The following is a 10,733-nucleotide window of genomic DNA, read 5'->3' as shown; positions in this document are numbered from 1 at the left end:
CTTTGAGGTGCTCCAGCAGGGTGCCGCGCTTCTCTGTCTTCACCACAATATCGTCTACGTAGACGTGGGCATTTCTGCCGAGTTGCTTGAGGAGGCATTTCTGCATGCAACGCTGAAAAGTGGCACCGGCATTCCTCAAGCCGAATGTCATAGTCAGGTAGCAGAAAGCTCCGAATGGAGTGATGAAGGCGGTCTTCAGGCGGTCTGCTGGGTCCAACTTAATCTAGTGGTATCCTGAGTAGGCATCCAAGAAACTCAACAGCTCGCATACGGCTGTGGAGTCTATCACTTGATCAATCCGTGGCAAAGCAAATGGATCTTTGGGGCAGGCCTTGTTGAGGCTGGTGTAGTCTATACACATACGCCATTTGTTGTTCTTCTTCAACACCAAGACTGGGTTGGCAAGCCACTCTGGGAAAAACACTTCCATAATAAAGCCGGCGGCAAGGAGCCGGGCTATCTCTTCTCCTACAATTCTTCTCTTCTCTTCTGACAGTCGGTGGAGAGGCTGCTTGACTGGCTTTGCGTCGGCTCGGACGTGTAACTTGTGCTCGGTGAAATCCTTCAGAACACCCGGCATGTCCTTTGGGGACCATGCAAAGATGTCTCGATTCTCACGGAGGAAGTCGACGAGCTCGCCTTCCTATTTACTGTCCAGGTTTGCACTAATGACTGCAAACCTCTCCGGGTTCTTCGGGTCCAGAGGTATCTTCTTCGTCTCCTTGGCTGGCTGGAAGGAGCCCTGCGCATCATAATCCTTGGGGGTGCGGGACAAGGCCGGCTGCTTGCCGGCCATGGCCACAACTCGCTCCAGCATCTTCTTCTCTTCTGCCACTACGAGGGACTCGGCTAGCCGACTGCTGGCTGCAGCGCACTCGATGGACTTCTTGTAGTCGCCGGCTACAGTGATGATCCCCTTCGAGCTCGGCATCTTCATCTTTAGGTAGGCGTAGTGGGGCACAACCGTGAACTTGGCCAGAGCAGGTCGGCCAAGCAAGGCGTGATAAGGGCTTTCCAGATTCACTACCTCGAACCAGATTGCTTCTCGGTGAAAGTGATCCTTGTCTCCGAAGAGAACATCCATCTTGATCTTGCTGATCGGGGAACAGGACAGGCCGGGTACGATGCCATGGAACACGGTCCGGCTTGGCATGAGCTGCTTTGCCTTGAGGTTCAACTTCTCCATGGTATCGCGGTACAGTATGTTGATACTGCTTCCGCCATCAATCAGAACGCGGGAGAATCGGGCAGCTCGCCTCTCCGTTGTGAGGGTGACATCCAACACTAATGCGTAGGAGCCAGGGGACGGCATCACGTCTGGGTGATCGGCCCGGCTCCAGTTGATAGGCCTTTCGGACCAATGCATGAACTCGGGGTTGCTGGAGGCGACTGCGTTGACCTCTTGGTGCTGTCGGCGCCGGTTGTGCTTGTCTTCAACCTGGCTTGTGAAGACGACGTAGGCGGCATGCTCATCAGGGAACTCATCTTGAATAGCTCCGACTGCTGGTCGAGCAGCCGGCTGCTGGGGGCTGGAGGCGGCGGGCCGGGAGGCGGAGAAGGCACCAGCCCCTCGCCCTTGGAGATCCGTGTGAGCCAGTGGCACTTTCGAGTCGTATGGTTGGATGGCTTCGCGGCGCTGTGGAACTTGCAGGGGGCATCGAGAGTCTGCTCGTAGGAGAAGGCCGGCTGCCAAGCCGGCCTGCTGCCCTTCTTCTTGGGAGCGGTCCGTTCTTTGGGCTGCTCGTCTTCGACTGTGGCTACCTGCCGACTGGTGGAAGGCGGCAGGGGGGCCTTGCGCTTGTGGTCGTTTTGGTAGGGGCGCCGATTGGAGTCGCCAGCCGGTGTCTTAGGAGCCGGAGCGAGCACCTTCCCAGAGGCGTCCACTCCGAGCTCGGTATTCATCGAGGAGTCGGCTGTGGCATACTTGTCCGCAATGACCAGCAGCTCGTCGAGGGTAGCCGGCTCATTGCAGAGGAGTCGGTGTTTGAGGAGGGTGCCCTCTCGGCACCCGGCGGTGAAGTATTCGATGGCTTGCACCTCGTGCACCCCCTCGCAGGAGTTGCGGAGCTCGGCCCACCGCGTGAGGTAGTCGCGGGTCGACTCGTGGGGCCCTTGGACGCATAGGGAGAGCTGGCGGGGCTTGGGAGGCCACTTGTACGTGCTGGTGAAGTTGCGGACGAAGACTTCCGTGAAGTCCAGCCAGCTGTTGACGCAGTAGGGCTTGAGGCTGTTGAGCCAGGTGCGTGCCGTGCCTTGCAGCATGAGAGGGACGTACTTCACGGCTACGCGCCTGTTGCCGTTTGCTATGCTGACAGCGGTAGAGTAGTCGATGAGCCAATCTTCCGCATTCACAGAGCCGTTGTACTTGGGCGTGTCTCTGGGGAGCGAGAATCCTTTGGGGAAGGGCTCGTCGCGGATGCGGGGGCCAAAGCATGGAGCCGACATCGTCTTCTTCTTCTAGCGCCAGGGATCGAGCTAGGCGGTCGATCCGGTGGCGGGCGTCGTTCTCGCCGACTCCTTCGCGCTGGCCCAGTCGGCCACCGAGAGTCGGATGTCTGACAGGCGGCGGGGTGGGACGCCTCTTCCCCCGAGGCGGGGGTGGAGGCGGATTGCCTTGGCGCTCTACTGCTCGAGGGCGGCCTTCCGCGTCGCGCTCGATGGTAATCCGAGTCCGGTTGCGGCTAGCTGCCGGCTCCTTGTCTTTTCTTGCGCGGGCGCCGCTCGCAGTCGCCGACCGGGATGTCGTGGCGTGCTCTCGGCGCAGGGGAGGACTTCCAGCACGGGCGCCGGCTTCATGCCGTTCCGCAGCTGCGTCGATCAGCTGCTAGATGCGCCTTGTTATGTAGGGGAGCTCATCAGCCCCCATCCCATTTAGGTATTCAGCGGCCGCCTGAGCGGCTCGCAGATTCTCGAGCGGTGTGGCGTAGACGGGGCGGTCTGCCCCCAGCATGCTGGCGATGGTCGTGCCGCGCTTCTTGACGAGGCCGGCTCGGCTCGGCCCATCATGAGGCGGCGTACCGAAGGCGGCGCGGTCGACTTTGCGCTGGTGGGCCTCAATGAGGCGTCTCATGGAGGCTATCTTCTGGCCCTCCGCGATGAGGGCAAGGCGGCGTGCCTCCAGGGTCTCGGCGTCGGCGTCGGCTGGGATGGGGATGGACAAGTCATGCATCACCGCTTGCGGGGCGTCGTGAGCGTTCTCGCCCGAGTCTGCGACGTGGCTGATGACCAGCACCTCAGTGACAGCGCTGCTGCCGCTGTCAGCTCAAGGGAGAGGGTCATTGAAGACTACCACGTCAGAGGGGTAGGCGTCGAGCGATGCCGTGTCGGAGTCGACAAGCATCGGGTCGGTGGAGCCGACCGACTCCAAGTCTACAGCAGGCTCGCTGGGGACGTGAAGTTGGTCCAGGAGACTGACGAGGCGACTCTCGGGGTAGTCCATGCCTAAGTCGGACGCGGGCTCGTCGGAGATGCGAGTCTCGCCGAGCAGATCAGCGAGGCAGCTCGCTGTGCAGGCGTCGTCAACGCCTTGCAGCGCGTCGGGGCAAGCGCCATCGGGCGCAACAGGCTGGCTGCGCTCACGGGGAAGGAAAAGGGTTCCCTTCCAGAACAGGTCTCCAGACGATGGTGCACCTGGCCCCACGGTGGGGGCCAAATGTCGGGTGGTAGGTGCGACATATGCCAACGGGTGGCTTATCATTGTGGGAGCCAGTAAGACGTCGCCTGTGCCTGGAAACGGGATGAGGCGAAGACATGCACGCCGGCGAATCTTACCCAGGTTCGGGACTCTCCATGGAGACAACACCCCTAGTCCTGCTCTGCGGGGTCTCCGCATGATCACTAGATCAATACAAGTGGCTACAAGTGCTCCTCGAGCTGTCTGGCTAGAGGAAGAAGAAGGGCAAGGCTAGCTCTCCCTTTCTCTCTAGGTGGTGTGTGTAACTCTATGAGATCAACCCTTTGCATGGGTGTCCCGGGGGGTTTATATAGGTCTACCCCTAGGGGTACAATGGTAACCCGGCTGGGCGCGGGTCCCAGCCGTCAGTGTGTATGCTCGCCGGCTTCTCCGTCGGTCATTGGGGCCCGCCGACTGGTGGGTCCCGCTGGCACGCCGGCCCCACCGCTTGGGGGCTTTGTCGGCGGCTTGTTACTGTTGCCTCGCCTCTAATGACGAGGGCTTTGTCGAGGTAAGCGTGGCTACAGTGTCGCCGCCTTGCGAGCTCTCACTGTAGCCTTACCTCGTCTGGTCTCCTTAATGGGGCGCATGCTTCGAGGGAGGGAGGTAGCCGGCTATTGGGAGCCGGCCACATCCCTGGCCGACTAGAGGAGGCCAGGCCATCTTCAGATGTCTCTCTGGCAAAAGGGGCCCACCGCCCACGGGCCGTACTGGCACCTGTCGTGGGTGACATCGAGGCCAACATGGCTACAGTGCCGCGCCGGTCGGGGGAAGGCGGCCCTATGCTTTGCATGCTTGAAGGCTTGAGGGGCCTGGTAATTTTTCAAAGAGCCAGGGGGAGTCGGTTAGGCTACCCGTGGCCATTTACTCCGGCAGACATGTTGTGGTCTATGTATTCACATATGTATTACGATTTCCGGATAACACAATTAAAGTATGAACAATAGACAATTATCATGAACAAGGAAATATAATAATAACCATTTTATTATTGCCTCTAGGGCATATTTCCAACATTAAGGTGGATAATCACAATACTGAATTTTAGTACCGATATTAGTAATATACAACTCACTCGAGTCATCGTGGTGCTGTTTTTCAGTATTGAAATATTAACGTGGTTAATCTCAATGCTATATTTTAGTACCGAAATTAGTGATATAGAATTGAGTCATGCGTTCATCCAGCTGTTTTTCAGTACTGAAATCAATACTGTAATATTTTCGTGGATAATCGCAGTACCGAATATTAGTAACAAATTTGTGTTATAAAATAAGTCTCGCGATCATCGTTTTGTTTTAAGTCTAGAAATCAGTATTGAAATATTAAGTGGATAATCGCAATACTGAATTTTAATACCAAAATTAGTGATATACAACTGAGTGTGATGATCGTCATTTTGTATTACAGTACTGAAATCAATATTGATATATTAACGTGGATAATCACAATACTGAATTTTAGTACTGAAATTAGTGATACACGACCGAGTCGGGTCATCGTGGTGCTGTATTTCAGTATTGCAATCAGTAGGGAAATGTTAACATGTATAATCATAATACTCAGTTTTAATACCAAAATTAGTGATATAGAACTGAGTCAGGTGCTAGTCATGCTATTTTTGAGTACTCAAATCAATAGTGAAATATTAACATAGATAATCGCAATACTGAATTTTAGTACCAAAATGAGCGATATAGAACATAGCCGGGTCATCTTGGTGTTGTATTTCAGTACAGAAATCAATATTGAAATATTAAGGTGGATATTCACAATACTGAATTTTAGTACCGAAATTAGTAATATACAACTCAGTCGGGTCATCGTGGTGCTATTTTTCAGTATTGAAATATAAACATGGTTAATCTCAATGCTATATTTCAGTACCGAAATTAGTGATATAGAATAGAGTCATGCGTTCATCCAGCTGTTTTTCACTACTGAAATCAATACTGCAATATTTACATGGATAATCGCAGTACCGTATATTAGTAACAAATTTGTGATATAGAGCTAAGTCTCGTGATCATCGTTTTGTTTTTAAGTCTTGAAATCGGTATTGAAATATTAAGTGGATAATCGCAATACTGAATTTTAATACCAAAATTAGTGATATACAACCGAGTGTGATGATCGTCATTTTGTATTTCAGTACTGAAATCAATATTGATATATTAACGTGGATAATCACAATACTGAATTTTAGTACTGAAATTACTGATACACGACCGAGTCGGGTCATCGTGGTGCTGTACTTCAGTATTGAAATCAGTACGGAAATGTTAACATGTATAATCATAATACTGAGTTTTAATACCAAAATTAGTGATATACAACTGACTCTGGTGTTAGTCGTTCTATTTTTGAGTACTCAAATCAATACTGAAGTATTAATATAGATAATCGCAATACTGAATTTTATACCGAAATTTGTGATATAAAACAGAGTCAGGTCATCCTAGTGCTGTTTTTAGTATTGAAAAATTAACGTGAAGAATCACAATACTGAATTTTAGTACCAAAATTAGTGATATACAAGTGAGTCGAGTGATCTCTTTTTGTATTTCAGTACTGAAATATTAAGGTGGATAATCGCAATACTGAATTTCAGTACCGAAATGAGTGATATAGAACATAGTCGGGTCATCTTGGTCCTCTAGTTCAGTATTGAAATAAGTACAGTAATATTAACGTGGATAATCAAAACCGAATTAGTGATATAGAATTGAGTCATGCGTTCATCCAGCTGTTTTTCACTACAGAAATCAATACTGCAATATTTCCATGGATAATCGCAGTACCGAATATTAGTAACTAATTTGTGATATAGAGCTAAGTCTCGTGATCATCGTTTTGTTTTTTAAGTCTTGAAAACGGTATTGAAATATTAAGTGGATAATCGCAATACTGAATTTTAATACCAAAATTAGTGATATACAACCGAGTGTGATGATCGTCATTTTGTATTTCAGTACTGAAATCAATATTGATATATTAATTTGGATTATCACAATACTGAATTTTAGTACTAAAATTATTGATACACGAGCGAGTCGGGTCATCGTGTTCTTGTATTTCAATATTGAAATCAGTACGGAAATGTTAACATGTATAATCATAATACTCAGTTTTAATACCAAAATTAGTGATATAGAACCGAGTCACGTGTTAGTCGTGTTATTTTTTGGTACTCAAATCAATACTGAAATATTAACATAGATAATCGCAATACTGAATTTTATACCAAAATTAGTGATATAAATCTGAGTCACGTAATCCTAGTGTTGTTTTTATTATTGAAATCAATATTCAAAAATTAACATGGACAAACAAAATACTGAATTTTACTACCAAAATTAGTGATATACAAGTGAGTCGGGTGATCTCGTTTGGTATTTCAGTAGTGAAATCAGTATTGAAATATTAAGGTGGATAATCGCAATACTGAATTTCAGTACCGAAATGAGTGATATGGAACATAGTGAGGTCATCTTGGTGCTCTAGTTCAGTATTGAAATCAGTACTGAAATATTAACGTGGATAATCAAAACACTGAATTTTAGTACCGAAAATAGTGATATACAACCGAGTCGGGTCATCGTGGTGCGGTTTTTCAATATTAAATATTAACTTGGATAATCACAATACTAAGTTTTAGAACTGAAAGTAGTGATATAGAACCGAGTCAGGTGTTAGTCATGCTACTTTTGAGTACTCAAATTAATACTGAAATACTAACATGGATAATCGCAATAGTAAAATTTATACCGAAATTAGTGATATAGAAGTGAGTCGGGTGGTCGTCGTTTTATTTTTTAGTACTGAAATCAATATTGAAGTATTAAAGTGGATAATCCCAATACTGAATTTTATTACCGAAATGAGTGATATAGAATAGAGTCGGGTTATCTTGGTGCTGTATTTCAGTAATGAAATCAATATTGAAATATTAAGGTGGCTAACCACAATACTGAATTTTAGTAAGGAAATTAGTAATATACAACTCAGTCGGGTCATCGTGGTGCCGTTTTCAGTATTGAAATATTAACGTGGTTAATCTCAGGTGTTAGTCATGCTATTTTTGAGTACTCAAATTATACTGAAATAATAACATGGATAATCGCAATAGTAAAATTTATACCAAAATTAGTGATATAGAAGTGAGTCGGGTGATCGTCGTTTTGTTTTTCAGTACCGAAATCAGTATTGAACTATTAAAGTGGATTATCGCAATACTAAATTTTAGTACCGAAATGAGTGATATAGAACATATTCGGGTCATCTTGGTGCTGTATTTCAGTACTGAAATCAATATTGAAATATTAAGGTGGATAATCACAATACTGAATTTTAGTACCGATATTAGTAATATTCAACTCAGTCGGGTCATCGTGGTGTTGTTTTTCAGTATTGAAATATTAACGTGGTTAATCTCAATGCTATATTTTAGTACCGAAATTAGTGATATAGAATTGAGTCATGCGTTCATCCAGCTGTTTTTCATTACTGAAATCAATACTGTAATATTTTCATGGATAATCGCAGTACCGAATATTAGTAACAAATTTGTGCAATAAAGTTAAGTCTCGTGATCGTCGTTTTGTTTTTAAGTCTTGAAATCAGTATTGAAATATTAAGTGGATAATCGCAATACTGAATTTTAATACCAAATTAGTGATATACAACTGAGTGTGATGATCGTCATTTTGTATTATAGTACTGAAATCAATATTGATATATTAATGTGGATAATCACAAATACAAAATTTTAGTACTGAAATTAGTGATACACGACTGAGTTGGGTCATCGTGGTGCTGTATTTCAGTATTCCAATCAGTAGGGAAATGCTAACATGTATAATCATAATACTCAGTCTTAATACCAAAATTTAGTGATATAGAACTGAGTCATGTGTTAGTCGTGCTATTTTTGAGTACTCAAATCAATACTGAAATATTAACATAGAGAATCGCAATACTGAATTTTAGTACCAAAATGAGCGATATAGAACATAGCCGGGCCATCTTGGTGCTGTATTTCAGTACTGAAATCAATATTGAAATATTAAGGTGGATAATCACAATACTGAATTTTAGTACTGAAATTAGTAATATACTCCCTCCGTACCAAAATATAGGTCGCTGGGGATTCTATTCCGTCCAGGTGAAAAGCTGACAATTGACCTGAATACCCTCCCTTCAAAATTTGAATCCCGATCAATCGTCTTCCACCTCCGCCTCTGCCCTCCACCTCCACCTCCGTTTTCGCCCTCCACCTCCACCTCCACCCTCACCTCCGCCCTCCACCTCCACCCTCACCTCCGCCCTCCACCTCCATATCCACCTCCGCCCTCCGTCTCCACCTCCGCCCCCTGCCCAGGCGCTGCCGCCGCTGAAGTAGAGCTGCTGCTCTGCTGCCGCCCACACACAGGGGCTCCTCCTGACCCGCGCCCAGGTGGAGGCGAGCACAGGCTGTTCCTCCATCTCCACCTCCATACCCACCTCCGGCCACTGCATCCAGGCGCAGGCGCTCCTCCTCTCCCACGTCCAGGAGCTGCTGCTGGGTTCGGCTGGTGCCCAAGTTCATCTCCTCTCTCTGATCATTTGATCCTCTGATGGAGTACATCTCTCTGCTGTCGCTGGAAACGAACTGCAAGCATAAACAATACTCAAGTGATTCAAGAGATGTACTGATTCAAGAGTAGTCAAGAGTAATTCAGAAGTGCCAACATTTGATTCAAGAAATGTTTACCGCCAATAATTCAACAAATAATTTGAACAAGTTAACTGAATTAACTGTTGACTGTAGCATTTCAGGAGTACATCAATATGTTAAACTTCAATTAGAACAGGCTAAGTCAGAATCACCTATGGCGTATTGTCGTCCGTATCCAGCCCTATGGCTTAAGTGCTGTGTTCAACAGCATGAAAATGAATTCAGAAGGCGCATAATTAACAGAAAAATGCTACAGTTAAAAATATAAATATGGTTTAAGTTAATTTTAACAAAGCTTTATATTAACAGTACAAAGTATCACTGTCAATTTCATTCTTTAAACAGGTTGTTGCAAGAGAGATAATTCTAAGAAGTCAGAAAATGCCTGAAGATACTGAAAATGCAAGATAACTCCTGAAGTTACTGCACCAAAATTAACACAAGATACTGACAGCAGCAGCCCAAGATTAACACAAGCTACTGACAGTACCTCTATTAATCTCCTTCCCAACTGTAGATCAAACAAGCAGGCCTACTGCATCAAAGCTACTCCAAATCAGTGCAAATCCACACTGGAGTAATTCAAGTTTACTGCAAATCTGCACACTGGAGTAATTCAGATTTACTGCAACTACTCTAAATCACTGCAAATCAGTGCTATTGCTACTGCTACCTCCAAATCAGTGCAAGGGGCTGAACTGAATGTACTCCATGCTTTAATCCATGAAAGAAAGGGGTTGAATTGAACAAGAGGAGGAAGGGTACCTTTGGCAGCGTCGCCGTCGCCGTGGATATGACCGCCGACTCCGCTGCTCAGGCGCCGCTCCACATCAAGCGTCGTTGCATCGCCGGGGTAGCTTCAATACTTGAGATGGGGCTCCAGATCCTCCTGCTCGGGCTCCAGCTCCTCCCGCCGTCGTCTTCACGCCCGCGTCGGCGCCGCTCGGGCTCCACTTCAGCGACTCCTCACGCCTATCCACAAGCAGATCGAGGACCAGCGCATGTGGATCCAGCTCCTCCTCGCCCAGCAGCGCATCGCCGGCGAATAAAAATGGCAGCTTTGTGTGAACAAGGGTGGTGGGGAGCGGTGAGCGGCGGTGCGGAGCAAGATGCCGGCAAGAGGGAGAGAGAGGGCGCATCAACGGGGAGAGAGCGGCATCGCGCGAGAGAGAGAGGCGGCTGGTGGCTGGCGTCGCGCGCGCGAGAGAGAGAGGCAAGCGGGGGCGTCGTGCGAGAGAGAGAGAGAGAGAGAGAGAGAGAGAGCGGGGGCGAGTGGGGAGCGAGTGGTCGGTGGCGTCGGGCGAGAAAGAGGGGAACGTGTCGGCGGAGGGGTAGAATGGGAAA

The sequence above is a fragment of the Triticum aestivum genome, chromosome 4D (assembly GCF_018294505.1).
Source record: "Triticum aestivum cultivar Chinese Spring chromosome 4D, IWGSC CS RefSeq v2.1, whole genome shotgun sequence".
Classification (NCBI taxonomy): Eukaryota; Viridiplantae; Streptophyta; class Magnoliopsida; order Poales; family Poaceae; genus Triticum; species Triticum aestivum.
The sequence above is the reverse complement of the archived record's forward strand: the minus strand, read 5'-3'. Positions refer to the sequence as shown.